This window comes from Mesoplodon bidens, assembly GCF_964165515.1.
Source record: "Mesoplodon bidens genome assembly, chromosome: 19".
Lineage (NCBI taxonomy): Eukaryota > Metazoa > Chordata > Mammalia > Artiodactyla > Ziphiidae > Mesoplodon > Mesoplodon bidens.
In genome coordinates, this window is record NC_138179.1 from 29,653,732 (window position 1) to 29,681,587 (window position 27,856).

A 27,856-nucleotide genomic window follows, 5' to 3' on the forward strand; every position below is an offset into this window, starting at 1 on the left:
GTCCGCACCGGAGACGCAGCTTGGAGATCCTGGCCCTGGCCAGCCCCGCGGTCCTAGAGGCACCGGGTTGGGAGGACCCTACGGGGCCGGGAAGACGCCTACGGGCTGGGGGTTAGCGGGGACCCAAGGCTCGGAGATCCGGGAGCAGCCCCGAAGCGCGCGGCGAGGGCTGCCCGCAGAGGCGGGTCGCGGTCCGGAGACGGCGGAGGACCAGGCCCAGACAAAGAACGGGGCCGGGGCCTCGAGGCGGGACCGTACCTCCGGTTCCCCCGCGGCCGAGGGGCGGCCCCTCCTCGCTCCAGTCCCGGGGCCGCCGCCGGAGCGGCCCCAGAGCCCCAGGGACGCGCAACTACGCGCCCCGGGCGGGGCCAAGGTGGGGGGCGGGGGTGAGCGTAGCAGGCGGGCGCCGCGCCCCGGGGCCGTGATTGAGCGCTCGGCAGCCCGCCCCTCGCCCGGCAGCGCACCGCCCACGCAGCCATTCATTCATTCATCCATCCTCTCTCCATCCACCCACCTTCTATCCATACACGTGTCCGGCCTATCGTCCGTCCGCCCGATTATCGCGCCAGGGATCACCCTGATGCGTCAGAGCTGGCTCTCTCCGCTTTCTCCTGCTCGCCAATCTGTCCGTGCCATTCTCCTCGGCCGCCACCTTGCCTCCCCTCAGGCCCCTCTCTGTCTGGCAGGAGGGAGGAATGCACCCCACGCCCTGTCACACTCGGGCTTTGCTTTTCAGTGATTCAGGGGACCCCTGCCCCCGCCTACTAACCCCCCCACTAACGGATTAATACATCCTACACCCACCCCTGCCTTCTCCCCGCCCTCCCTGAGACCTGGTGAGGGCAGTAGCACATCACACCACTGCTGGAGGGCCTCCTCAGCCCGGCCTTCTCTGGGCTGGGGCTGGGGGCATTCGAGAGGGGGCTTATGAAGGTTTGCTCTGCCCCCAGGTCCTGGTGGCACAGGGGCCATTAGGACCCCAGTGACCAGAAGTCACTCCCAAACCTGCCATTTGCAGGGTGTCAACTGGGGATGAAAAAAACAGGTTCCTGGGCTCTAGCCCAGACCTCATCAACCCAAGTGCCCAAAGCCTCTTCATAGGCTGTTCCCTCTGCCTGCGAATCAGCATCTCACAGCCAGGCTTGCGAACCCCTGGCCTGGAACATCTTACAGCCTGCCCAGTCCTGAGTGCAGCCACCTGGGGCAAAGAGCAGCCCTTTTTGCTCCCAGAAATGGACCCTCTAGGCTGACCCCAGACTCACCTGGGAAGGATGCACCAAAAACAGAGATGCCAACTGCAGGCACCTGATCCCACCAACAGGCCCTGGGCAGCCTCTCCCCGCTCTGGGCTCTAGCCCCACCCCCCCACCTCTAAAATGCAGACTGCTCAATCTCCATCTTCAATTATCTGGCCTGGGAACCAGGGTCACTCAGTCCTGAGGCCGCTCAGCAAGCCAGGAGAGGCCCACTGTGTGCACCATTAGACAGAAGAGTCCCAATCCCTGCTGGGAACCCCGACCCAGCTTCAGTGCCACCTGACCCACAGCCTCAGAGCATCCCTGTCACATTCTGACTCAGCCACCTCCTCCAGCCACCCACGGGCTATGTGGCAGGTGGGAGAATGAGGTTGGTAGTGGATGCCCCCCTTCCCCTGGGGGGCAGGCACAGGCTCCCTCCCCTTCCTGGTTTCAGAGTGATCAGAAGAAAAAGTCCTCACAGTGGCTAAAGCTCCCACACAGTCAGCTCCCCCTGCCCCTCACCACTGTCTCCTTGCGGTTCCTTGAATTCACCAGGCACATTCTCACCTCAGGACCTTTGCACTTGCTGGTCCTTCTGCCTGGAATGCTCTTCCCCACCTACTGTACCATACAGTTCACTGACATATGTATTTTGTAGGAATTTGTCTGTTTGCTCACTGGTGTATCCTCCGTGCCTGGAATGGTGCTTGGCACACATTCAATAAGTATCTGGTGACTGAGTGAGTGAGCCTGCCCCAGCCCAGGGCTTTCTCTTTGAACCCAGGGCCCCTCTGGAGAACAATGGGAGCGGATAGAAAACAGCGGGGCAAGGACAGATGGTATGACTCATCCAAGGTCACTCTAGGGCCCTTCATGGATTCTGGATTGCGAGCACGAGTCCTCAGAGTCTGGAGGAATGAGATGGTGAGCCGTGGCTCATCCCAAAGGAGGATAAGGGCGTGGCTGAGGGTCCAGATTCACACCTGCCAAAAAGGACAGAGACCCCCTACCTGGCCAGGGTCCTTCCACCAGTGTTGTCATGGAAGGTGGCGAGGACAGCCCCTCATGGAAGGGACCTGCCAATCTCTGAGAGAAGCCAGGCTCAGAGCCGTCAGAGGGCTTGTCAAGAACACACAGCAGGACAAGCTGATCCCCACCTGACTGCAAGTTTCCAGAGCAGGCGCTCAGTATGCACTTAGCAAAGGATGAAGGAAGGAAGCGACAGCAGCAGGATTCAGGCCCGGGTCTGCACAGCCCCCAACCCCTTGCCTGTCCCATCAGACCCTGCTAGCAGGATTCGTGGGATCGTGGCGGCCGTGCCCAGCACACGGCGGGTCTTCTGTCCACACTGAAGGGAGGCTGCCTGGCTGGCTGGCTCCCTGCTCCGGCCAGGGGTCTAAGTCCACGGATCACCACGTGAGTCCTGCTCCAGGCTTGGCGGGGAGAGGGGATGCCCTCGCGTGGCTGGTGGGAGAGTCCTGTGGGCCAGGGTGGGGTGTTCACGGTCTCAAAGGGCCACTGCTTCCTGGGGAGGCGTGGCTACAGTCAGAGAGCCAGGGCTTGGACTGGTGGCCCTTCACTCGCCCAGCACTGCCTGCAAAGCCGCCTTCCTGCAAAGCCTGTGTCCAAATGCTGTCCAGGGTGAAATAGTAAACAGGGACCCCAGGCAGGCAATGCGGTCAGCGGGGCTGCCAGATGTTGGGCTCACTGACAGGCCAGCAGGGAAGGGGTGAGCCAGGCACCACCCTTGTGGGCACGAGAGGTGGAGAAAAGGGACGTGCACTCCGGACACCAGGCCAGGCGGGTGCTACCGAGACCCAGAAGTCTCGTTCAAGCTCAGCCCTGCTCTGGTGACCCCCAGGCCTCCTGGCCTCAGGGGGGCTGCAGCTCGCCGAGCAGAGGATGCAGCACCAGGTATCTGGCCTGCAGGGGCGCAGGCCTGGGGTCAGAGGTGTATCAGCAATTTCAAGTTTCCATCTTTCCCTCATCTCGGCCACCCTCCCCATTTCAGAGACAGGGTCCCTGAGGTCCAGATGGCTGACTGGCCCACCATCACCCAACTGCTTGGCCCATATTTACTGAGCACCTCCTATGTTCCAGGACCATTCTGCACGTGAGGATTCACAGCAAGGAACAAGACAAAGCTCCCCTTCTTCCTCGTCAGGACACTGTCAAGAAACTGCATGAGTGTGAGAGTTCCTTGGTCTGTGACATTTAGGGGAGGTGTGCTGTGACAAATAAATGAAGCTGGGGAGGGGGCTGGGAGTACCCAGGGCGGGGATGCTGTTTTCCTGTCCCTGGCCAGGGAACTGGCACTTGAAACAGGTGAGAACAGACCTGAAACACGAAGGCGGTGAGGCAGGCAGCTACCGGGGGTAGAGCTGTGCAGACAGAGGGGACGGCAAGGGCAGAGGAGGCCCAGAGGCTGGCGGCCGGAGTGGAGGTGTGATGGGGCACGTGGGAGGGAACAGGGACAGAGAAAGGCCCGGGGCACTAGATGAGATGTCCCTGCAGTGCTCTGAGCCAAGGAGGCCAGGGACCTCCACGGGTCCTCACAGGGGTGAGGCCAGGGCAAGAGCAGGGAGGCCAGGAAGGTGGCCTGGCCAGGACGGGGACCAGGGAGAGCCGAGAGGCTGTCCAGTTCTGGGTTTATTTTGGAGGCATGGCTGACAGGATTAGGTACTGCGGGCAGCCAGGTGGGCACGTGGGGCAGGCTCCTCCAGCAGGAGGGCAGTCCTCCTGCCCCTGTGACAGGTCTGTGACCTTCACACCCACTCTGTCAGCTCAGATGCCTCCACTGTTAGCAGATGTGCCAGGAGCCGTGCCCGCCTGAGTCAGCTCCGGTGACCTGACAAGTTGTGTCCACTCCGAGCCTCAGTTTCCCCTTTTTATGCACCTGTGGGTCCAGGTCAGCAGCCGAAGCCCGCATACCTCCCTCCCCGCGGCTCCTGTCCACCTCACAGAGCAGCAGGCAAGCCTGCCCCACGGATCGCTCCTTGGCCCAACGTTTCTGGAGTGCCCACCGGGTACCAGGTGTTGTCAGGGCGCTGGGGAGACAGCAGAGAACAAGGCAGACCCGCACCCTGCCCTCGTGGGCCAACGTGAACAGCAAACAGCTCCTGCCCACCTCCTTTTTCTCCCCAAACCCTCTCACGCCCAGCACTTCCTGAGAGCTGGGCCACAATGTGGACTCAGGGCAAAGAACTTGATGTTTTTGCTGGGGGCAGGGGAGGGGGACCAGGAGTATAAATACCCAAGTTCCCTTAAGTTTGGGGCACATTTTCAGTTTGTCCATCTCCCCCGCATCCCAGGGGCCAGCAGGAGAGGTGGCAGGAAGGTGTGGGGTCTCCCCATTTAGGTTCTGCCAGAGTCAGGGCGGGAGCAGGGCTGCGTGGCACCCACCTCTCCTGCCTGGGGCCGGCCTGTGGCCCTGGGGCTGGCTGCGCTGGGGTCCACTCACAGTGCCTGCTGAATGTCAGGCCAAGACCAGTCCTTCTTCCCTGTGTCTTTGATCTGTAAGACCTTTGATTTCTGCCATCTGTCTGTCCATCCTTCCTTTCTAGACTGGTGGGAGGCCACCAGATGAGGTCATATAACTTCATACTCATATAGGGCACACCCACCTGCTAGGGGACCCTCTTCCCTGGGTGGGGGACCTGGCTTGGAGGTCCCAAACTTTCTCTCTCTCACACACTCACCCTGCCAGTAGCCACCGCAGCCTCCCTCTGCTGGGGGATCCAGGCCAGTGCAGCCCCATCACCCTGCCCCCACCATCACCTTCCTCTCTCATCGTCCCAGCGCACCTGAAGATGCTGGATTCTGTCCCTGAGCTTGGAGACTGCAAGGCCCCAGATTCCGAGAGCGGATCAGCTGGGGGAAAGAAGAGGGAAGGAAGACAGATGGACAGACGGGAAGTGCAGATGAAGGGCAGGGGGAAGGAAGGAGGGTGAGAGATGGGAGCAGAGTGGAGGGAAGAAGGGAGCCTGCAGGAGAGGGTGGGCAGGGGTCTCCTGGTGCCTCTCCCGCTCTGCATTCTCTGGAAAGGTCCTGGGACCGGAGGGCACAGCTTGGTTCCTGGCTATGACCAAAGCCACCCACTCCCAGCACTTCTGGCCTGGCTGGGATCCTGACTTGGCCCTGGGAGCAGCTCCTGGCAGCCACATGCCTGCTTGGTGCCCAGCAGGGCCCACCGAGGGGCTGGGGGCCACAGTGTGGCTGAGGCCTAACCAGTCCACTGCACCAGTGCGGATGAACCCCTGGCCCCAGCCACAGACTGACCCTTGATCCCAGTCAGTGTGCCAGCACCCTGACCCGACCCCAGCCACAGACAGACCCCCGCCCTCTGCTGGGGATGGACTTCTGACCCCAGCCATAGTCTCTAGCCACAGGCTGACCTCTGACCCCAGCCCCAGCCTCAACCCTGATGCTGGCAGAGGCCTACTGTGGCGACCATCCTGTGGACATGTTCCTCTGGGGACCACGTAGGAAGAAGGGAAAAGGCCCAGTTCAGGGCCACTCATCCCCCCAGGTAAGAAGCACCATCAAGCCCGCAGTGGCCCACACAGAGGCCTCAGGCCTGCGGTGACTGGGGAGGCTGGACGCACACACGCAGCCACGCCCCAGGGCACAGCCCCCGACACAGGCAGACAGACATGTAAAAACACACACAGGTACCAGCACACAGACGTGTGCACACAAAGACTGTCCGTGCCCCGTGCCCCCTGCCCCTTCTCGCTGGGCCACACGGCCCCTCCAGCCCAGGCCCAGGGGCTCCCTAGGCATCACAGAATGGGAGCGACAACAGACAGCCCTCCACTTCCTCAAGGCCCCTCCTTGGGCCCCAGTGGCTTCCTCTGCCCGCCTGGGAGGGAGCCCAGCAAGAGGGCGAGCGTTGCTCCCTCCCCCAGACTCCCCCCACTTCACACAGCAGATCAAGGAGGTCAGGACGTGCACACACACACTCCCCTGATTAGACACACACGTGCTCTTATATGCAGGCGAGGAGATGCACACAGGGCGTGTATGCATGTGCGAGGGGCACAGGGTGAGGACACGCAGAGACTCCTCTGTGACAGCGCCACACAAACCCACACCTGCCTCCGAGTCACTGTCCCTGACCCCAGCGCTCGTGGTGCCCCTACCTCTGGTGGCTCACGTGACCCCTCCAGCCCCTTCCCAGCTCCGCTCAGACTTCCTGGGGCCTCTGCCCTCCCTCGACTTGGTGGCTCCAGGGATGCAGCCCCCAGGGACTCTCCTGGCCCACAGCCCCTGGCACCTGAGGACCTGAGTCCTCCTGACCTTGTCCCGCCTGGCCCCAGGCTGCATGTGGCACGCTCTTCCTGAGGGGGACCCAGTCCCCTGCCCCAGCTGCAGGATGAGGGAGGCCCGGGTCCAGTTTCTCCAGGGGCAGGTGAATCCCGGGGACATTCACATCGAAAGCCTGAATTCAGGGCCTCCTGGATCTGCAGAGAATGTCCTCTGGAAGGATGGAGAAGAAACTGCTGGAGGGTGTGGGCGGGGGCCGTTTGGGGAGCTGCATGTGAGTGTGTGAGGATGGGGGAGGGAGAGGGGGAGGGGATCACTGTTCTCGTGCTCCGCCTCCTAGTCTGGCTCCATCCCAAATTCCCCAGTGGAAGCCAGGTGATGGGTGGGGGCAGGGGTGGCGGGTGGAGATGGCACCAACTCCACCAAGCGCTCCCCGGGGAACCGTCCCAGCAGCCTTGGAGGTAGGTGTCTTCAGCCCACCTTAGAGACATGAAAACCGGGGCTGGGGGAGCAGAAGAGCAAGGCACAGGCCTGGGTGATCTCAGGTCCAGCCCGAACCGCTGCGCTGTCCCCCAGAGCTTCCTGAGGGGCCGCTCTTACGCACCTGTTATGCCCAGTCCCCAGCCCAGCGCAGCCCACCCAGCACACGTGTGGAAGAAAGGGGTCCACCCCTGGCTTCAGATGCCCTGCTGGGCTCTCCAGGAGCTAGCGGGAGCTGAGGTCACCACACTCCCATACACCCTGAACCAGGACAGGCAGGCCCCCACCTGCCCGCACAGCAAGTCCAGCTCTGCCATATCCCGGCTGTGTGTCCCTGGGCAGCGCCACACCCTCTCTGGGCCCGGTTTCCGCAGCTGAGAAGAGGGATAATGCGTCTGTTCCTGCCTGTGGGTGACAGTGGTGGGGGATGGGAGAGGGGCAGACACGGGCTGGACAGCAGGCTTCTAGGCTGTAACAGCTCTCTCCCAAAGTCAGCAAAAAGCTCACAGGGTGCGACCAGGAGACTCCTCCCAAACCTAGGACCAAAACAGATGTGAGGACCCTTCACTGGACAAGCTGACAGGGCCGAGAGCCAAGTCCAACCAGCCCCAACTAGCAGCGCTTCCAGCTGCTCCCCTGCGCTTTGGGTGGAGCAGGGAGGCCGACTGCTGGGCAGCTTCCTACACGGTCCACACACTCCCGGCATCTGTGGCAACAGACTCACTCAGCGGCTTCCCATTGCATTTCTCAGCCTCAGTTTTTTCACCTTTAAAAGGGGGTGCTAAGGGCTTCCCTGGTGGCGCAGTGGTTGAGAGTCTGCCTACAAATGCAGGGGACGCGGGTTCGTGCCCCGGTCCGGGAAGATCCCACATGCCGCGGAGCGGCTGGGCCCGTGGGCCATGGCCGCTGAGCCTGCGCGTCCGGAGCCTGTGCTCCGCGACGGGAGAGGCCACAACAATGAGAGGCCTGTGTACCGCAAAAAAAAAAAAAAAAAAAAAGGGGGTGCTGATGAATGGAAATTAGCACGTGGAATATGCCTGTGGGATATGCCTGCTTTATCTCTGAGGATGATTATTCCCTTCTGGTCTATGGAGAGAGCTGAGTTTTCAGCCTCTGGGATGAGTATCAAATTCCAGTTCCATGGCTATGGCCTGAACATTGCATGTGGTCACCCTACTCAGCCGTGCTCCTGGGGCAGAGGCCCAGACCTGCTTCATCCCAGAACCGCACAGCCTCCCAGCAGCCAAGTGCAGGGCAAGGAGGCGCCGGGAGCCCCATGCCACACACCCAGAAACTAGGGCTCAGAGAGGGAGGTGAGGAGGAGGAGAAGCAACGGGAAGACAGCTTTCGCCTCCATATAAGGAAGAACTTGCTCCCAGGCAAGAGCTGCCCAGGAATGGAATGAGCCTGCCGGCTGGGGAGGTGGTGAGCGGCCTGTGGCTGACGGCGTGCAAGCAGACGAAGGGGGTCTCCGGGTGGGGGCACCACGCAGGCGGCTCGCACGCAGGCCATGGGAGGGCTGCGGGGATCTCTGGTCCTGTGACTTGACCGAGGCCACGTGAGCAGGCACGGAATTCCAGAAGGTCAGAGCTGGGGGCCAGAGCTGCCACGTGAAAGGCCGCAGACCCACAGACAGCATCTGAAACGGGCTGGAGAAAGGGGCCCAGCCCTCCAGTCGATTCCCTACCCCCCTCATCACGAAGCACTTAACTTTTAGAGGGAAATTCCTACTTTTAATTTTAGAAGTTGGAAAGTATACAAAAGTAGAAAGGAAAAAAAGCCAAGGTCCCCCTCGCCCTGGGACAGTTACCACTAACTTCCTTCCAATCTTCTCTACGTACATCAGTTTCAGTTAGAAATCCTGGTGTGCTCTAAATTTTAAAAAATTAAGATACGATTCACATACTATAAAATTCACCCTTTTAAAGCAGTTTTTGGTGTATGCACAGAGTTGTGCAACCATCACCACCATTTATTTCCAGAACATTTTCATCAGAAAGAAACCAGTACCCATGAGCAGTCACCCCAGTCTCCCCCACACCACAGCCCGTCAACAGCTCATCTGCTCTCCGTCTTTAGGGGCCAGGGCAGCACCTCTTCCCAGCCTCCCTGTGCTCACCCTGGCCCCCTTCAGCCCTCTGGCAGCCGAGGGAGCCTGCTGAAATCCACGTCAGATCATAACCCGTCCACCCGCCCACCCTCAGAACCCTCCGTGGCTCCCACCTCACCCGAGCTACAACCACACTTACACCTCGGCCCACAGTCCCATGCAATAGGACCTCTGCTGCCTCACCTCCTCCCACCCTCCCCTTCGCTCCCTCTGCTCTAGGCACGCTGGCCTCCATCAAGCATGGTCCTGCCCCCGGGCCTTTGCACCAGCTGTTCCTCTCACCTGGAACACGCTTCTGCTAGGCTCAACTTTCCCGACCACTCCCGGTAGTTCTGCTTTCTTCTTCAGGACACAACACCTGACATTCTTTCTGTCCCATCTTCTCCACTAAAATGGCAGCTTGCACCTAGCACTGAGTTGCAGTTCAGTGAATATTTGGGTTGTTTCCAATAGAACAAGCAATGTAAAGGAGCACATGCAAAACCCACACGCCTACAGAGCCGTTGTGAACTGGCCGCCCCTCTCCCTGTGGGCACGCCAGGTGCAAGCCACACGGTGCCTCTCCAAACCTTGCCAGGGGAGTTCTGAAAACTCGGATCTGGTCATCCATGCCGCATAGCCGCAGGACGTCGGCAGGCGGTGAGGCTCCCGCAAAGGACCAGCCGACCCCGCCCAATCCCAGCTACAGCCCAGCCCCTCCCCAGGCACCAGAGCTCCCACCACCCTAGCAGCGCTGCAGCTGGTGCCTGCTCTCGCCATGATCCCACACCTGCTGAGGGACCCCACCTCATTTGCCCCCTCGGGTGCCCCCCACCTCCCCCTCTGACTGAGCTAGGGGGCACCCTCTCCCTCCCAGCCTCCCCGGCCCTGGCTGCACCCAGCACACAGTAGGGCACATAGGAGGCAGGAAGCTGCGTTAAGGGGCTGAGTGAACGGCCCCCACCCTGAGGGATCTACTGTAACGTGCACACACCTAGAAAAGTCTGGCTGGGGTCACGCTCAGTGCCCACACTTGCCAACCACCTACTGTGTGCTGGCAAGAGACACAGCGATGGAAAACCCAGTACAGCCCTTGGGCGGGGGGTCAGGTACAGAGAAGAGGTGGGAGGGCTGGAGCCCAGATGTGCCGCTGCAGTCGGGCCCACGCATGCGTGTGTGCGCGTTCACGCTGACGACAGCAGGCTCCACAGTGAGCAGAGCCTGGAGTTCTCCCAGGGCCTCGGTCGCCCCCCCTACATGCAGGGCTCCCTGAATTGCCAGCCTCCCTGGCCCCACGGCTCAGTCCCGCCTCCCCGGAGAGGTTTTCCGGGTACTGCCGGCCTGCCTTCTCATCCATCAGGATTTTGCTGCATTCCTGTGAGTCATTCTCCAAACAAACCCGATAGAGGAAGAGAAGGGAGCAGAGGAGGGTAAGAGGAGAGGCTCCATGTGAACCCAGCTCCGCCTCCCACCCACTCCCCCTCCACACCCCCTCCGATGCACACGTGGGGCCCCCAGGAGAGCTCTGGAGTAAGTCTGGTCAGCTGTGCCGTGGAGTTGCTGTGTGACCTTGGGCAAGACCCTTGCCCTCTCTGGGCCTCTGGAGAAGATAGCCCTGAAGGTCCCCAGCTATAGGATGCACGGGCTTCCGTGGGGGCTGTCTGTCACAAAGGAGGGAGGGTGTGAGGGAGGTGTGCCCAGGGTCCCCGATGAGGCTCTTCCCACTTCCTTTTCTGTCTCCCCACCTCTGCAGTGAGGAGGGCAAGGCCTCAGTAGGCAGGGGGCCGAGGAGCGGGCAGAGCAGCTTGTGCCAGTCACAGGGCTCAGGCCTGCCTCGCCCGCCCACCGCAGGACCAGCGGGGCCTCCAGCGGAAGGCCCATCCCCTGCACCAAGGGCGCTGGGCAGGCCTCCCCCGTGGGGCCAGGAGAGGGGGGTTCTCTGGGCAGAGCGCAGCTCTGGGGTGGGGGATTGGACACCGCCTAAGCCAGGAGGAAAAGTCCCCACAGCAGCAGCGGGAAGTGAGTCTCTGGCTGCGTCTGCGTGCGTCATTCCGTGTGCGCGCACGCGTGTGCGTGTCAGTAGAGCGGCTCCCCCCCGGAGTCAGTGGCTGTTTCTCAATGAGAAGCTGGCCTCTGAGTCGCCCTCACTGCGGCCACCAGTTCTGACCGGGGCACGTGCAGGAGCCCGACGCCCTCGTCCACGTGTCCATCTGTGCCTCGGAGACCGGCTGGTCCGAGGCCGGCTGGCACATCTGTGTGTGTGTGAGACGCAGGCTGTGCAGGCCGTGGAAGGGCTGGGAGCAGCCACAAGCGTGCCCACAGCGTGGAGGCTGGCGTCCAGGGTGAGCGCCCAACTGGAGGACCCCCTCCCGAGGCACGACTCCGGGGACTCTGCCCCTCGAGGCTCCCGCTCTCCGGACCCAGAACAAGCAGCTTCCAACCCCGGGAGCTGCGCCCACGCGTGCGCCCCGGCCTGGGGCTCATATCTGGGGGTCCCTTGACACTCAGAGCAAAGCTGCCGGCCACGTGCCTGGGCACTGTGCACGGACTCTGGACCCGGTATTAGGGTGCAAGGAGCCCGGGCAGGGGCCCGCCCGCCTTCCCAAGGCCCAGCAGGTCCTGGGTCAGGCCTGGAGGCCACATCCTGGCCCAGAGGAGGGAGGTCAGTGGCCTGCAAGGGCACAGGGGGCAGGGGGCAGACCCAGGGATGCGCAGGACAGAGACCCTGGGGGGCAGCCAGGGGTGCTCAGCCACTGCTCCCAGCTGGGACGAGGGAGGGTAAGCTTATCGGCACAACGGAACAGAGGTAACCAGAGCCGGAGGCCAGGAGGCCAGCAGGGCCCCCGGAGGCCAGGGTGATGAGGAGGAAGTGGGGGCTATGGGTGGAGAAGGGGAGTTTCTGAGTGTGTGGGAGAGACCAAACGGTGGGGGGGACTGAGAGGAACAGCCACACAGGACAGATCGGGGGCTCCCAGCTCTGCCCCGACCCAGGCTGGGATGTGGACCGTCCTCCTCACAGGTGGAGGCCAGGGGCTGACACTGCAGTGGTTCCCGGGCTGCTGCCCGACCATGCAGGAGACCCCCGGGTTGCAGCCCCGCTCCTACTGCAAGTCGCTTCTCCCTGGGCGTCAGTCTCCCCGCCTGTAAAAGGGGCACCCTGGCCCACCCTGCCCCTGAGTGTGCTCCTCTCTGTGACCGGAGCTGGGGGCGGGGCACAGGACTCACCCCCCAGCTCCCCACAGCTGCCAAGCTGGGATGCTGTGGGCACTTCCACCCGGGCTAGAGGATTTGAGCGCATACAGGAGAGGCTTGGGTCAGTGTGCTGGCGCCCAGCCCAGGACAGGGACCTGGTCTCCAGACTCTGGGCCATTGCTCTGTGTCCCTCACCTTGTCTGGAATCCCTCGGTTACAAGAAGGAGAGTGTGGGTAGAGATGGCCACCACTGAAGGATGGGGGCTCGGGGACACAGGGACACAGAGTCTCCCCTGGGTCGCAAGCGTGACAAACGATGCACTTGTCTGGGGACGTCACAGCAGGCGTGCAAGATGTAGGAGGCTGTGACCCACCGAGGCCGATCCCGCCCGGGAGCGCCAAGACCTCAGGATTCCACCTGGTCCCCCAGCCTCACGTGGGAGGGAGAGCAGCCGGAGGGGCGGGCAGGAGGACGTGGGAGCCAAGCCCTCGATCCGGGCCGCGGGCACGCACATTCACCAAGGGGTCTCCCCCTGGAGGGCAGCCCCCACTCCTGCTGCTTCCTCCAGGTCACATACACTTGGAGACGGCCCGGGCCTGCAGGCTGAGTGATCCTGGAGGGCAGAGGGAGCAGAGAGTGGGGTGCAGGGAAGCTGGAGGGGGAGGGGACGAGGGTGGCGGGGTACCCACTCCTCTCTTTCTGGGAGATGGGGTGGGCAGTAGCCTCTGAGGCCCATCAGGCTGCAGGGCCTGAGGACTCCAGGAGCCTTCTGCTCTCTGAGCTCTGCTGGCCTCTCAAGTCCCCAGGAAGCCTGTGAGCTCCTAGATCAGCTCAGGGCAGCTCTCTTGGGGTGAAAGCCAAGTCCGGCCGTGGTCGGAGGCCTTTCCCGATCCCTCCCCCACTCCACCCATCACACTGGCCCCTTCACTTGTTTTTGCAACATATGCAGCACGTTCCTGCCTCAGGGCCTTTGCACGGCCATTCCCCCCAGATGTCCCCCAGGTTCACCGACCTCCCTCAAGTCGCCTGCTCAGGAGGCCTTTCCTGACTCCCCAATTTAAAGCTGCAAACAGCTCCCCGACTCCTGCGCTATTTTTTCCTCACTGCATTTATCGCTAATATCCTCTGTGGTACCATCTCCCATTAGAACAGACGCTCCAGCAGGGCAGGACCTCTGCTCTGTTCATCCATGTGCACCCAGAACAGCGCCTGGCACAGGGCAGGGGCTCAGTAAATGCGTGGGAATGGGTACAACACCCTGTTCTCTGAGACAGGAGAGCCTCCATTTGAATGGTAAAATCTTTATAACATTCCCCCTGTCGAAGTTTCAATTCTCTTTTCTCCTGAGACTGCACAGAAAAGACACACGTGCCACCCCTCCCAGCCCAGGCCCACGCCCAAATAAGTGGTTGGATCTGGGGCAGGAAGGGTGGTCATCCTTTTCCTTCAGTCCGCTGACCAACCTGCATCCTAGACATCACCCCTGGATGTTGCTCAGGCACTGACCGCATTGACCCCCCAAACCTTCCCCATCCCTGTGCAGGGCGCCCCTACCCACCCACCACTTCCCCAGGACCACTGGCCATCCCCCAGGCTCTTCCTGTGCCTGCCTTTCCTCTTCAGACCCCTGTCCGGCCCTTGCCCACCTGGATCCTCGGCCTGGCTCCTACCTGGTCTCCCTCTCCAAGTGCTGGTCTTCTGTTTTACCCGTGATTCAGCCTCATCTTTCAGCCCAGAGCACTGCGCCAAAGGCCAAAGTCTCCCTCCAGCCTGGCCGTGCCCTGGCCCCAGCCCTGCTGGCCACACCCAACTGCCCAGGTCTCTTGTCACCTCTCAGCCTTTCCTGGAGCAGCACCCGCTGCCCGGCTCAGCAAGTCTGCTGCCCGCCGCCCTTTCAGGGTGCCCCCACCACTAGCCCCATAGGGGACCTGGCCCTCTCTGGGCTGGGCACCGTCACGCTGTACAACGACCTCCAGCACTGTGGGCTCCCTCAGGCCAATGAACAGGTGCTCAAGGGACACCTGCTGAATAAATGAATGAATGATGTGAACCAATTAGCGAGAAGGTGAATAAATGAGTGAGAGTCTGAGTAGAAAGACTCTGGGATCAGGTCAGCAATCATGTTCTGTTTTTTGCCAGGTCTCCTCCACGGCTCACAGTTCTCCGGTACGGACCTGGCAGGGGGCACACTTGAACATGATGCTGACGACAGTCACGACGCATCATTCCGAATGGGCTAGGCTATGTTGCTGTAACAAAACCCCCAAACCTCAAGGGCTTAAAACAAAACACCAAAGGTTTATTTCTCATTCACACTGCAGGTCCGGCAGGGTGGCAGGGAGGCTCCTGCTCACCAAGTTGTCACACCTGAGCCAAGGGAAAGAGGCCTGGCAGGTGGCCCTGGCAGTGACACACCCAGCCAGGGAGGGACACACGTCTCATTGGCCAGACCTGGTCACATGACCCCAACCAACCACAAGCCGTCCCAGAAGCTCATCCTACCATGGTCTCGGGAGGATGGGGAACTAGGAGTTTGGACCAAAAGCTCGACTGACACCTCTGATGACACCACCACCAATACCAACAGCAGAGGCCACTCATCCAGTACTTCCTGTGCCCTGGACGCTGGCCTGAGGGCCAAAGTGGAATTTCCCTTAATGCTCACGCATTATTCTGAGACCAGTGCCATGAATAGCCCCATTTTCCTGATGAGATCACTGAAGCCCAGACACTGAAGTGACTGACTCACCGAGATCGCCCAGCTTGGACGTGGGGACCCCGAGGTCGGAACTCACGTTGGTAATTCCGGGCCCTCACGAACTCCCCCATGGAGCCCACTGCTGGGCACAGGCTCTCAGCTTCCTCCACCGAGGCCAGCTGGGGGCAAGGACTGCACTGGTCGGATGACGGTCCCCACCAGAAGGAGCCTCCTTGCCCTGCCATGTCCCATATCCAGACATCCCCGATGCTGGTCCCAAATTTCACGGATAGAAATGGAGGCCCAGAGGGAGGGGTGACTGGGCCAAGGTCACCTCGTGGGGCTGTGCATGGCAGAGACGAGGTCGCAAGTCCCTGTCCACTGTGGCCTGACTGTCCCAACTGCCCTGACAGCACTGGGTGCCCGCGGACATCCACAGCCTCAACCAGGGACCCTCAGAAGTGAGGGTGGTGATACACATTCCACCTTCCTGCAGGCAGGTCCACTGAGGTAGTGTCCCCAGTTCCAGGCCAGCAAGCCTGTGGCCCTGACCACCCGGGCCGCTCTCTGAGGAGCTGGGCTGAGCAGCCAGGACCTGCTCCCAGGGACAGTCCCACTGGGGAGGCCAAAGAGGGACGGACAGAGGTAAGTCTCTCCTCCAAGGTGTCACCTCCAGGACTTCTGAAAACAAGGCCGGTGACTTTCAGAAAGCCACATTGGGGTGGGGGGTGGTTTGTGCAGAGTGGCAAGGAACAAAAGAAAAGGGGGCAGTGGAGATTGAGAAAAGACCCACCAGGAGTCAGATCCCAGCTCTGCTCTGTGACCTGAACCTCCCCAAGCCTCCGCTTCCTCATCTGTAAAATGGGGTTGTGAGCAGGAGCACAGATGGCGTACCTGATACAAACGCTGTGGCCGTTATGGTTGTTATTGGTATATTTTTGCCCACCACGCCCCCCACCAACCTGAGCCCCAGACCTTGATTTACATATTTCTTGAATTACAGGGGTCCCACACCAGAAAGATTATGGGTGCAGACTCTCGCCCTGGCTGCCACTAGAATGCACTCCTCTCACCTGGTCCCTCCCAAAGGTTCCGTGCCCAGGAGCTAGGTCAGAAAGAGCCCCCACCCGTACCCAAACCCCACCGGGCATCCACGCCCCAAGCAGTGCCACTGGCTCAGTGTGGCCAGCCCTCAGCTCAGCCTCCGGGGGCAGCCGTCCTCCCAGCCTCCTCCTCTGCCGGGAAGCAGAAGGGAGTCTCCCGAGTCCCCTTACCCACTAAGCTCCCGCCCCGCCAGCTGCTGGGGGGCGGGGGCAGGCCGGGGCAGCAGAACCTTCCAGCACCTAGGAACCCTACGCCCAGCTCCCCAGCCCAATCCTCAGCCCACAGCGTCTGTGGAGCATCTGCTACGTGCCGTCCACCCTGAGAGACACAGCTGCAAAGGGCCAGGCCCATTCCCCGCCAGCCCACGGTCCAGCTGTGCAAACCCATGGGAACACACACAGGCTTGAAGGCGCACAGACCTGCCCCCCAGCTAAGTGCCCTGGCCGCTGTCTCACCACGCCAGCCTCAGCGCCTCCATCTGCACCAGGAGACAGGAGCATGATCTGCCGCGTGGGTGGTACTGAGCCTCAAGCAGAGCCTGGCACACAGTAGGTGCTCAATCTGTGTAGGCCTCATTTCTCCCCTACACAGGCCAGGGTAGAACCAATGGAGACCGCCCTCCAGCTTTCCACCACCTCATTAAACAGGGAGGACTGTCCGCCCGGCTGGGATGCCACCTGACGCCCCTGGCAGCCTGCCCGTTCACCTCCATCCTGTCTGCAAGGACACTGGGCCAGGATGGAGCAGGCCAAGTCCTGGCTGCAGGCCAGCTGTGCCAGGACCCCAGGAAAGCAGAAGAGGCCCACCCAGCAGGCCCGACTGCCCCGGAACCACAGAGTCACTGCCAACACCCACCCCCCCGCCACCACCTGCACACACACAGTCGGCCCACAATAAACACCAAGGGCCGAGCTGGTGGAAGGAACCAGGCTGAGGCCAGGCTGTGTCCTGAGATGAGGTGGCCTGAGTTCAGAGGGATGCATCTGGCCCTCTGGGGAGCAGGGAGCCACTAAGCGTGTTGAGTGGCAAAGAGACCTCTGCCCACATCTCCAGCCTCAGGCCTCACCTCCATCTGCTTAGGCTTTGTGTGCTTATCCCTTACCCCCCTGCCCCGAACAGTCCGCCAGGCCTCTGCTCCAACTGCCCCCTTCCTAGAGGGCTATTCCCAGCCTCTCTGAGGAGCTCACACTCATCCTCCCAGGCCGGGCTTACAAGCCTCCCCTGACCTTCCCGGTCTGGGTTCATAGACGCTCTCTGCTTCCCCCAATTTGGTCCTTTTCACACTGCAGTACAGGGATTCCCTGCTAAGGCCACCCGCCCAGACAGGGATCCTTGGTAGGCAGAGCCCCAAGCTGACAGGGCCGGGGTCGGCGTCCACAGAGGGGCACTGAGTTACCCTTTATGGTTCTGTCTCTCAGGTGGCACGGGGGGAGGGGGCACAGGAGCCCACTCGGGAGACATGGGTGGTGCAGACCAGAGTGGGTGGGCTGGAGGGGGCCCAGTGGAGGGGCTGGGGTGCAAGGAAGGGGAGGGGGCAGGGAGGAGAAGGCCATCTTGGGGAAACCACTGACCAGTTCTCCCACTCTCCCTTCCCTTCTCCCCCTCCCCGCGAGGGAGAGGAGAGGGTGGGAGGGAAGGACCCAGCAGGAGAAGGGGACCTGAGCTGCCCCGAACTGGGGGCACACCCCCGAAGCTCAGCTGGCGGGCTGCAGAGGAGCAGAGGCAGGTCCCACAGGGACCACCTTAAGCCTCAAGGCTTTGGGAGGTTTTCATTGCTCCCACGGCCCCGGGGCCCCTAGCCCGGGCAGAGGGCTTAGGGCAACACTGCAGGCACAACCCTTGTGCCACCGCCAGGTGCCATGTGGGGGCAGGACAGCCAGACCAGGCGGCCTCAAGGAACTGACTCCCCTCCCCCTGGGCTGCCCCACCCCCAGCAGGGGGACCAGACCACCCCTGGGGCACAGAGGCTCACCTGGGAGGGGCAGGGATGGATGTCAGGGAGGGTGGGAGAGGGAGGTGTCGGGCCTCGGAGAGGTGACATGGACTGCCCACCGGGCGCCTGGCATGCAGTGAGCGACCACCGTTGTTACTGTGGGTGCCAGAGGGTGAGGCCAGATCACAGGCAGCAGCCGGTCCCGCAGGGCCTTGAATACCAAGCCGGAGCTGGCCGGGCGCTGGAAGGGCGGGCGGGTGGGCAGTGAATTACATGAACCCACACGCAGCCTGAGCCCACCTTGGTCCAGCCCATCCCCCAGCCTCCCCCCCCACGCACCTTCCGGGTAATGAAGGCCACGCAGGCCGGCAACCGGACAGGAGCAATTAAACCCGCGCTCAAGGCCACGAAGCATTAATGAAGCTCATTAGCAGAAGAACGAGAAGACCCTCCAAGGGCCACAGGACCCCAGGGCTGCCGGAACCTGAGTCCCAAGAGAAGCCCCACCTACGGGGGCCCCGCCTGGGACGGGGTGGGGGGTCCAGGTCCCCAGGGGACCAGTCCAGGTCCCAAGACTAGGTCTTTGGACAGTGAGGGACGAGGTCCAACGGGGACGGCAGGTGTCTCTCTCCCAAAGAAACACCTGGGGAAACAAGCCTGGAGGTGCGTGTGCCACACAGGGTCCCCAGCAAGGGAGCTGGAACCCAGGTCTCAGCCTGCAGTTGGCTCGTTAATTCAACACAAGAGCAGCAGCCAGCACTGAAGCCAGTTCTAAGCACTTAACAATTCTCTCATTTAATCTCTTCTGTGACTCCAGGAGCTCGTGGGCCCTTACTGTGTGACCCCCACTTGACAGAGAAGGAAACTGAGGCTTGGACAGGGACTTGCTTTACAGGGCGGTGTGACTCCTGAGGCTGGGCTCGTAACTGGGAAGCTGCATCACCACGGGCAACACAGCCAGGACACCAGGGAGGCGTGGGGACTGTGGCTAGGAGGAGGCATGCCACCCCACCCCACCTGGGTGTCAGGCTGTAGGAGGGCCACCAAGCGTGGTCTTGAGGGAAGCAGACCGCAATAATCCAGGTGAGCTGGAAGCTGGAAGCTGGAATTGGACGTGACATCTCCCAAGGACTGCTGCCTGGCAACTCATTTGCTTTTTTCCCCCCCAAACACTGGTGGGCCTTCAAGGTGGGTCTGGGGGCCAGATGTGGCAGGACGACAACCAGTGTGGCACCTGGTCTAATGCACAGCACAGTGCCTGGCAATTAAAGGCGCCCAGGGGCTTCCCGGGTGGTGCAGTGGTTAGGAATCCGCCTGCCAATGAAGGGGACACGGGTTCGAGCCCTGGTCCGGGAGGATCCCAACATGCCGTGGAGCGACTAAGCCGGTGCGCCACAGCTACTGAGCCCGTGAGCCACAACTGCTGAAGCCCGCACGCTTAGAGCCCGTGCTCCTCAACAAGAGAAGCCACCGCAATGAGAAGCCCACACACCGCAACGAAGAGTAGCCCCTGCTCGCCGCAACTAGAGAAAGCGCGCACACAGCAACAAAGACCCAACGCAGCCAAAAATAAAAATAATAAATAAATTTTCAAAAATAAAAAAATAAAGGTATCCAGAACACATCCATGGGCAGGTGAATGAATGAACAGACGCCTCCCTCTGCTGCAGAGGGGCTGGGCCTGATGCTCTGGCTTCATCTCTTCCCAGCTTCCTTCAGCCCAGGGGCAGCCTCTGTAGAGCAAAAGGAGGTGGGGCCTGAGGGCAGGCTCCCGGGGTCCCCTGGGGCAGTGCCTCTGGCATTCCCAAGTCAAGGCTGTAGCTTACTATGTCTTGAGGGCCCTGGCGGGGAGGACAAAGAGCACTGGGAGAGGAGACACCGTCTGCCTGAGTTCCAATCAGAGGTGATGGAGCCGTAAGGGAACTTCTAGCCCCTAGGGAGCCCAGAGAAGGTGGGCAGTGGCCTGGGGCCACACAGCAAGGGTCTCGGTCCCCTGCCTCATTCAAGTCCTAGCTGAGCCTTTCAGGGGCCGGCCCAGCCCAGCCTAGGCACAGGACGCCTGCTCTGTTAGAGAAACTCTGCAAGTTTGGCCCATGCCTCTGTCTTGGCTTGTGACAAAAGCGCATTCCCACACGGGAAAGTGTAACGATGCAAACAACTTACTTGATTACTGTCTTTCCTGCTTTGGCCACAGCCCCCCAAGGGAAGGGCTTATGAACAGTCAGATCACGGACGATTTTAGCCCCGGCCCACAGTAGCCCTGCAAACACATCTACCGGCCAGATGAAGTATTGTTACTATAAATGGTGGCGGCGCCAAAGAAAAATGTGGCCGGTGTGGGCTTTCCTGCCTCCCCAAAGCCTTCGGGCACCCCCTGCCCCCAAGCAGCAGGCTCAGGGGCCTGGACCGACCTCAATGCCCTCATGGCTGGGGCTGAAGGCAGGAAAGGGGCTTGCCCCCTCCCGAGCCTGACCCTGAGGCCGGCCCACCCTCTCAGCTGCCGGCTGGCCTGCAAAGGTATCATGGGTCCCGGGGGGCCCGCGGCAGCCTCATTAGGAAAGTAGTGACAGACGTGTTAGCTGCTGAGGTGGGGGAAGCTGAGGGCTGTCACGAGGCTGAGGAAAACCAAATGCCACTGGGCCGCGTCTGGGCCGGGAGCTGCAGCTAGGGAAGGTACAGAGACAACGCCTCGGTGCAGAGTCGCCCCCAGAGCTGGGACTTGCGGCCCAGAGCCTGGTCTCCCCATCATTCCTTGTTGTTCTTGCTGCCTGCCTCCAGGCTGGACTCGACTTGCCGAGCGACCTCCGACGAACCCCTGCCTGCTCTGTGCCTTGGCCTCTGTGCGAGAGAAGCATGGCTGGGAACCAAGCCCCCACGCACAGAAGAGGAAGCTGAAGCCTGGCAGGAGGTGGGGGGTGCTGCCGGAGCCATGCCCGGAATTAGGGGCTGCCATGGCCACCACAGGCTGTGTGCCCTTGGACCTCGGTTTCCCCGTCAAACGTGGGCCCAGACCGCCTTGACCCTGGAGTTCCCTCTGGTCTCTGAGTCACAGGGCAGGGAAGGCCCAGTTCTGCTGGAAGAGGCCCAAGGGCGTCAGCCTCCCTTGAGTCCTCAAGGCCAGTCCTTCCTGGAGCCTGAGGCCCAGCCACACAGGGGTCACAGAACACAGGTGTGCCAGGCATCAATCCCTCCCAGTGCCCAGGGCTGTAAGTGGATGCTCCACAACCCAGCCGGCGGCCACTGCCTCTGCCTTTTTTTTTTTTTTGCGGTACGCAGGCCTCTCACTGCTGTGGCCTCTCCCGCTGCGGAGCACAGGCTCCGGACGTGCAGGCTCAGCGGCCATGGCTCACGGGCCCAGCCACCCCGCGGCATGTGGGATCTTCCCGGACCGGGGCACGAACCCATGTCCCCTGCACCGGCAGGCGGACTCTCAACCACTGCGTCACCAGGGAAGCCCTGCCTCTGCCTTTCATGTACAGTCCTGCACCACACTGCACGTGCAGACAGAAACAGGACGCACGTACACATGACAGACTCAGCCACACATGGGGCCCCACTCACAAATGCAGACACGCAGAGGAGCACGTGTGTCCTCCCCCCATGTTGTGGACACCACCGCACACGTAAGCACCCAAGACACACTCACAAAACCTGTCCCCTTAACTCGTTTCCCAACCGAGACACACACGAACAGACACCCCACTGTACACACACACATCACACATACGAGCTCACTCTAAGCAATCCGACACACACAGACTCACACACATGCCTGGATGCAGCAACCACTCGAGAACCATCACCCTCCGTGTACAGAGCCCCCCCAAAGACTGACAGACACACGCCACATAAACACAGCCCCCAAGCCCAGGAACACACACAGACACACACCCATCTTGCCACTTGGTTAAATTCCACATGGCAGGCAGTGCCCAGGCCAGAAGAGCAGCTCCAGATAAGTAAACCGCTCAGAGCATCAATCTCAGCCCCAACACGGCCACCTCCTTGCTACAGGTGAAGTGAAGCAGGCCTTACATATTTTATACATGAATACACTTGCTAAAAGAATACAATTTACAGGGCCATTGGTTGCAGGCTCCCAACATCCCTCCCGCATCTTTTCACTTCGGAGAGCACACGGCAGTGACGGCAGGTGGTGGCCAGTGGGGCATGCTGTCTGGTACGCCACCCGCCGCCCCTCTGCCTAGGGTGTTATTCCAGGGAAAGGAGCGTTCTGTGATTTTCCATCCACTAAATCCTGCTGCTGCTCAGGGACAGGGCCCTGTGCTCTCTTGCCTCTTCGGCTTTTCCCCCCAACCCTTGGATGCCTTTTAAATGCCAGTCCATTCTTGGCAACTCTGATTTTTCCAAGGTCTGTTTCACACAGGGCTGGGATGTGTTAGAATCGAACTGTTGAGGAATGGGGAAGAGAAGGCCTGGCAGGAGGGACGGATGGGGGCAAGGGCAGCTTGTAGCTCGAGAGGCACCTGGGCAGAGGGAGGCTGTGCCTGGTGCCAGGCCCGCACACCCCCGGGGAGAGGCTAAGGAGCCCAGGGCAGCAGAAACCTGCTCCTAGGAGGTAGAGAGGGAACAGAAGGTGGGCCACAGGACCAACAAGGGGTCTTTGAGTCCGAGTGTGCTGGGCAAAGGAGGCCCCGGATGAGGCTGAGGTCTGGGACCTCGGTGTGGTCTTGCGGCTGGAGCCTGGGTCTCAGCGAGGGCCACAAGTCTTCAACATACCTGTTCAGGCTGGGTGGGCCCTGCCCAAGCTGCCGATCAGAGTGAGTGGCTGTGGGGAAGGGCTCCTGGGGTCGGCAGATGGGGAGAGGGTGAACTAAGTCAGGAAGCAGCCCCCCAGCCCGACTCTTGGCTGAAGCTCTCCCAAGACCTGGTTGCAGTTCCCTCCAGATTCAATAAAAAGGAGCAGGTCCCACAACAGGAGGGGAGAAAAGCAGGATGTCAGATGGTACACAGGTAAGGAGTGGCGGCATACTTAAACAGAGACCCTGTGAACGGGATTGAGGGGTGGGGGGCGAAGAAAAGTCAAATGCAGCTGCCTTTGGAGACTGGGAGTTTGGGTGAACTGCTTTTCTTTTAACTTGCCTTATTTTCCAGAAGTCTACAATAAGCCTGTCTTCCTTGTATAGTGATTTTAAAAAAGGTATTAAACCACCAAGTGCCTTACAAAACCAAATATATAGCATGACTCCACATCTTATATTTATTACATTTATCGTATGTTGTTTATCACATGCCTAGAGAAAAAATGTTGACTATGGTGTGTCCTGGGGGTAGAATTATAGGGAATTTTTACTTGCCTTACGGTATTTTTAGGTTTTTCTAAAATCAACATGTTTATAACCTGGTGGTTTTATTAACAAAATGCTCAGGCCTCAGAAGTTCTTTTCCATATCAAGTCCCTCCCGCAGCTGCTGAAGCCCATTCTCACCCTCCCGGTGCGCGTGCCCCGGGCGAGGCTCGGGAAAGGCCAAGGACGACGGCCCCCGCCCAGAGCCCCCCTTCCTTCCAAGGCCCAAGGCTGCACCACGTCCAGCGGCCTGCCCAAGCCAGGTGGGGGCGGGCAGAGCTCAGAGAGTGCCCCGGGAGAGAAGGCAGCCCGGGAGTGACTAGCGGGCCACCGAAGGGGCGCCAAGCAGAAGCGGCGCCTGGCGGGGGAGGGGCAGAGCTAACCCCAGGCCCGCCCCGCAGGGCAGCACAGGACGCACGGCCGCAGCTCCCCGGCAACCGGCACCGGACGCGGGAGCAGAACCCGGCCGAAGCCAGACCGCCCGGAAGCCCCGCCCCCAGCCCGGGTTCCCGGAAGCCGCGGGTTGGCGAGGTGAGAGGCAGGGACTGGAAGCCCCGCCCCGCGGCCACACGCGCGCGCGCGGGGCACGCCGGGAGGGGCGCTGCCATGGCGACGCAACGGCCGCCCCGCCCTCCCCGTGTCGCGGTCTCGGCTCCAGCGGGGCTCATCCGCTCGGACGCGCGGAGGCTCTGGCGCGGCCGCGGTGGGGGCGCCGCCGGGAGCGAAGGGAGGCCAGAAAGCGCGGGCGTTTGCCCTCCCGAGGTCAGGGAGGAGAGGACATGGCCCCGGAGGCGATAATGCAGCTGCCTGCGTGTCTGGCCTGCCCGCTCCGGCCATGCCCTCCCCCAGGCGGAGCTGCGCGCTCCTGGACAGGCGGGCCAGCCCCGCTAGGATCCAGGGTTTGGCCCCGAGATGGCGCCTCCACCACAGTGCAGACGTTCCGCGCCAGGGCCTGGGGCCCGAGATGCTGGCCTCTGCCCACCCACACACCAGGCATCTGCTGCTGGACAGTGCAAACTCCTCTGCTCGGCTGCCGTCCAGGCCCCCGCAGTGCCCTCCCAGGAGACCCAGCCAAGCTGGCAGCCTGCCAGGCAGACCCTGACCCCTTCTTGGCCTGCATCCCCATAGGGTGGGGGCTCACACGACAGGCCAGGCCAGTCGGGCCGGATGACTTATCTCCCCAGTCCTGTGTGAGTGGCTCTGCCCGGGTAGGTGGGCAAACAAGCCCAGATCTGTTAAGGAGTGAAGTGGCAGGGCTGGGACTCGGCCAGGCTGATTCCAGACGCCTGTCCACACACAGTGGCACTCCCTGCTCCGTGGCCACCCAGCCTGGGCTGGTCCAGCCACCTATCTGCCCAGAGCACTGGCCTGGCCTGCGGTCCCCTCCTCCCCCTCCCTCTCCCCCTCCCACCAGCCGGCTTCCCTTCTGAGCCGCCAATCTACAACCACACAAAGCCCTGTTTGTTTGCTTTCTCTGCTGCTCCCCCTGGATCCGATGTCTTTCTCTGCTACCTGCCGGCCTGGCTTCCTCTCCAAGCTGCCTTCCCAGCCTGCTGAAGGGAAGGAGGGGCCGACCATACAGCAAGCTCTGCCTCGTGGCCACCCCATCGTTCCTAGAATCCACCTCCTTAGTGCTGGAGGCTGGGGACCAGCCAGGGCGATCTGACTGAAAATGGCTTTGCAGCCCCCTCACTGCCTCTCAGAATGTAGGGTGTCTTCTGGGTGGAGCAAGAGAGATGCCTGCAGCCAGGGGCTGGGACAGGGGGAGGGGAGCCAGAGCGGTCCGGCCAACCTCCCCTCTCCTTTTGTGAGCAAGGCCTGTTTTGTTTGTCAATCAGGAAGGCTGCCCCTGACTTCCCAGCAACCCAAGGGGGCTGCCAGAGATAAGGAGATGAATGGGACCAGGAAGGCCAAATTCGAGGAGGCAGAGGACGCCCCAGTTTCCTGGTCTTCACCCACCCTCTTTCTGGGGGTCCACAGGCTGCAACTGGGAGCCTGGCTTGGTAGGTGCCCCCTCAGTGCCCACCCTAGGCAGGCACCTGGGCAGACCCCTCAGCATGGCAGGCACCCTCTGCAGTGTCTTGGGAAGCCCTATCGGCCTGAGCTGAAACAAGGCTTTCACAGGCAAAGAAAAATAAACACCCGCATTCCACACCACCTTTTCTACCTGCAGAGTGGGGCTGCCCTCTCTCCCGGTTCAAATAAAGAAACCCAACACCGATACTGCACAGAGATACCACAATCTCGCCTGGTTCCTTCTACCCAGGGCTCTTTTATTGCGCCCTGCCACGCTGGGTGGCCCAGGGCAGGTCCTAACCTCCCTGGGCCTCCCTCTTCCCCTTCCTGTCCCCTTCCATGCAGAGTTTAACCCTTACAGCAACTCCAGGATAAAGGTGCAGTTATGCCCGCTTGATAGATGAAAGGAGGCTCCAATTTCCAGAGACTAAAACTGCTCCGGTCAGAATTCAAACCCACTTCTGACTCTAAAAACTCCCCACCAGGTCACAGTACTATTTCACAGTCAGAGATTATCTGCTGACTGGATGAGTGACCACCATGAGGAAGTGAGCGAGGAGCAGGCAGGGCCTGGCTTTGGCGCCCACGAGATGTGGTTTCCAATCTCAGCTCTGCATTTGGTCGCTGTGTGACCTCATGCAGGTCACTTAACCTCTCTGAGCTTCAGTTTCCTTGATAATCTGTATGAGGCGGTTAATAAGGCTTAGAGAGGACCACCCAGTGCCAAGCACAAAAGCAGGCACTCATTAAATGATGGCTTTGCTCCATGATCCCTCTCAGCAGCCAAAGAGCCAGGCATACACTTATTAGAGGAACCAGGCCTCTCGCACCTCTGCTTTCCCCCATCTGGCCCCGCTGCCGGGCATGCCCCTGGTCACCATCTCTGGCCCTCTGGAACGCTCAAGCTGAGCTCCCCAGGCTCCTGTCCTGTCCAGGAGACCAGGGCCTCTCTGTTTAATCTGCCAGGGAGGGGGCCCCAGGGGTCAATGTCACCCCAAGGGAACAAAGCCAGCTCCGTCCACATCCTGCTGGACTCGACAAGACAGAGTCACTCAGTTAAGTCTGATCTGGCAAAACGTCTGTTTTTAGTGCTATTTTGGGCCATGGTGGGGATTTTCTGTGCTCCTCTCAAAGGTACCCTAAACCAAATTCCTTCCCATCTCCCCCATCCCTATCTGTGTTTGAAATGAAAGTATTGTTCTTCCTCTTCTTTTTTTCCTGCTTCTCTTTCCCACCTATCAGATGGATGCAAATGAGGGAAGGGGCAGAGCTGGGACCCCTCGGAGGGCAGCACTCCCCGCCCCCCCAACCAGTCCCCCAGAGCACAGCATGCTAGGAGACGAAGCTGCCTCAAACCAGGCAAAGCAGAGAAGTCCTCGGCCTTCCGGTTCTGGAAGCCCTGAGGCCGGGTCATTGTCTGCTGCCGCCCCAGACACACACCAGGCGTCTGCCCCTCCCACCACACACCTTTGCCTTTCTGTTTCTCTGCCTTTGCTTGGGCTGCACCCGTGCCCCCGGCCTGGAAGCCCTCCCCCAAGGCCTCCCCTGCAAGGAGCGCCTTCTTAGCTGCAACACGATCACAACTGAATCCACATCTATGAATCATGTCTTTCAGGTTTGCTCACCCTCCAGACTGTGGGCTTCAAAACGGCAGGGGCGGCCGCCATGTAGTCACCCATTTCTCCAGGGCAAGGCTGCTCAAACCCCATCAGCACTGTTGACATTTGGGGCCAGGTAATTTGTTGGGGGGGGTGTCCCCGGCCTTGACCCACTAGATGCCAGCATCCCCCCCCACCCAGTGAAGACAACCAAAAATGTCTTCAGACAGCACTTAACGTCCCCTGAGGGATAAAATCACCTACAACTGAGAACCACTGCTCTGAGGCCTGGCACCCCGCCCCCCAAAATGAGTGAATGCACGACTCTCCCTTCCTCCCCCAATAGAACAGGTGATTTTTATTTTGCCTCTTTTCCTCCTATCATAATCATGTACAAATTTCATTTTCCCTATCAGACCAGAAGCTTCCAGAATACAGGCCCATTTGACCTCAGCTGTGTATCAGTGCTGATCACCAGTTACCATTTTGCTGCAGGAATAACTCTCAAGGCAGCAGAGAGCACCCGACTAAAACCCAGCTCTGCTGCCCCTTCCACACCCTGCCCTGGGTTCCTGTGTGACTTTGCTTCAGCAGCTAAGCTTGTCGGGACCTCAAGAGTCTCTGCATCATTGTAACAATTCTTTGTCCTATTAGCTAGTGGGAGGGTTACAACTTCACACTTCTAAGGAGCTGTAGTGCCCAAGAAGAAATCTTTCAGATGGTTTTTAATTTACATTTTCTGAGAATTATTATTACTAACAGGCAACATCGTTAAGCACTGTGCTATGTGCCAAGTACAGCTGAGTGCTTTACAGGCCTCATCTCATTCAGTCCTCTTAAAAGGGAAACGATGATGTCGATACTATTGTTTCTGCTGTCTATAAATGAGGAAAGAGAGGCCCAGGGAGCTGGAGGAACGTGCCTGAGGACATCC

General features: G+C 60.6%; 1 protein-coding gene across 3 annotated transcripts in view; it reads right to left on the minus strand.

Annotated features, from left to right (window-relative positions):
- Positions 1-27,856, minus strand: part of RAI1 (retinoic acid induced 1) — a 107,930-nt gene that overhangs the window by 73,644 nt on the left and 6,430 nt on the right. The window contains exon 1 of one of the 3 annotated variants that reach the window (XM_081220109.1): positions 259-319. The exons of the other annotated variants lie outside the window; for them this stretch is intronic. The gene's annotated coding sequence lies outside the window, so the exon portion shown is untranslated. Of the gene's footprint in view, positions 1-258; positions 320-27,856 lie in introns of those variants that run through there. 3 annotated transcript variants of the gene reach the window in all.